The sequence below is a fragment of the Triticum dicoccoides genome, chromosome 3B, assembly GCF_002162155.2.
Source record: "Triticum dicoccoides isolate Atlit2015 ecotype Zavitan chromosome 3B, WEW_v2.0, whole genome shotgun sequence".
Classification (NCBI taxonomy): domain Eukaryota; kingdom Viridiplantae; phylum Streptophyta; class Magnoliopsida; order Poales; family Poaceae; genus Triticum; species Triticum dicoccoides.
In genome coordinates, this window is record NC_041385.1 from 645,241,474 (window position 1) to 645,243,822 (window position 2,349).

The following is a 2,349-nucleotide window of genomic DNA, read 5'->3' on the forward strand; positions in this document are numbered from 1 at the left end:
GCAACGCTGTCCTTAAAATGTCAGCTCGGTTCGAAGGACTTGAATTCCACCACGTAGCCAGAGATAATAACCAAGCGTACGACGTACTAGCACGCATCGGCGCAAAACGTGACGTTGTCCCTCCAAATATCTTCCTGGAACGGCTGTTCAAGCCATCCGTACTATGGGAAGAGGAGTCCGGAAATAACAAACCAGAGGCAGCCGCAGAGCAATCTGACATAACCGGCGATCCAGCCGACGAAACAACACCCTCAGCTCACGACATAATGGCAGTAATCGCCCCATGGATAGAGCCGTTCCTAGCCTACTTGCTTAGGCAGGAACTCCCCGAAGACCATAATGAGGCCCGCTGCATAGTCCGGCGATCTAAAGCCTACAAGGTCCATGAGGGAGAACTCTATAAGAAAAGCACAACCGGAGTCCTTCAAAGGTGTATCTCCGAAGAGGAAGGGCGAGACCTTCTGGCTGAAATTCACGCCGGACTAGGAGGACACCACGCCGCAGCCCGGGCCCTTGTAGGAAAGGCATTCTGTATAGGATTTTATTGGCCGACGGCCCGGGCAGATGCTCAGGACTTAGTCCAAAGATGCGTCGGTTGTCAGCTCTTTGCTAATCAGAGCCACATGCCACCCACCGCCCTCAAAACTATACCCATTACCTGGCCGTTCGCGGTCTGGGGGCTTGACATGGTTGGACCACTTAAAGGGGGAACCCACAAGCAAAGGTACCTATTGGTCATGGTGGATAAATTCACCAAATGGATAGAGGCCAAGCCAGTTAAAACGGCAGAGTCCGGACCAGTGATAGACTTTATATCCGGGGTAGTACACAGTTATGGTGTCCCCCACAGCATCATCACTGATAACGGCACGAACTTCACGGCCAATGAGGTTAAATCATGGTGCAAAAATATGGGCATCAAGCTCGATTATGCTTCAGTCTATCACCCTCAAACCAACGGTCAAGTGGAACGAGCAAATGGTCTAATAATGAGCGGCATCAAACCCAGACTAGTGCGGTCCCTTACGAAATCTGACACGCACTGGGTAGAGGAGCTCGACTCTGTACTCTGGGGGCTGCGGACAACGCCCAACCGTACTACCGGATTCACACCATTTTTTATGGTATACGGCGCAGAGGCAGTTTTGCCCTGCGACATCATTCATGACTCACCTCGAGTGCGCATGTACGAAGAAAGAGAAGCCGAGTTGGACCGGCAGGACAGCTTGGATGCATTGGAGGAAGAACGCGACGTCGCCAAGGCTCGTTCCGCATTCTATCAGCAGCAGGCTCGAAGATACCAAAGCAGAGAAGTACGGGCCAAGACTTACAACGTTGGCGAACTGGTTCTACGCCTGCCGGACAAGAAAAAGGACAAGCTCAAGCCCAAATGGGAAGGCCCCTTCATCATCGATCAAGTCTTGACCGGCGGAGCATACCGTCTACGAAATGTGTCGGATAACCGACTCGAGCCGAACCCATGGAACGCAGCCCGCCTCCAAAGATTCTATGCCTAGCGCCGGACTAAGAGTTCGTCCCTTCCCCCCGTCCAATTTTTTTTACTTCAGCTGCCTTTTGTTTATCTTTTTCTTCTCAAACCCTATTCATCAAAGCCTTAAAAGGCCTACTTGCGCATCGTTCACACGCAATTGATGTGCTATCCGCACTCATTATACCTGGGGGCTTCTTTACCAGAAGCTTAATTATAAGGGCTTCATGCCCAGCACATGTGTCAAGCCTCCACATGTACCTTTTATTCACCATTATATGCATCGATATGACTTAAGTTTTGGCCAAGCTGGGTTGCCTGGCTCCTGTGCTTACCCCTACGTTCCCGATTGTTCGGCTAGGAGGTAAAGGGAGCACCTCTGCGATTGTTACTGCCGGGTCAGCCAGATGTGTACCTCAGACTGGGTGAAGCCGAAAGCTAGCGTTCTTAAGGGAATATTCGGTCGGTGACTTAAAAGATGATTTTTATCCACTTATTTATCTGCCCCCAGATGTTTTTCTGCTTTTTTCGCAGTCCGGACATGCACTTTAGGGCATGCCACCCCCAGAGGAAAGGAACCCTTAACGGAACTATTCTCCCTAGAAGATGTTTCTTACTACCCATGTAATATAACATAACTAGTTGGGCACTTGTCTGATAAAGCACTAATGACCCCTACGCCTGGTCTCCATGCATACCCAGATTGTTTCATAACCGAGAAGGTATTCGGACACACTCCGGACTCTAGGGTCCCGAGGTCGAAGCGAAAAGGTCGGCAAAGACAAACGATCTACAATCCGGCTAGAAGGCATTTTATATGTCATTTTATAATACATTGTCAAATCGACTGATTGTATTCT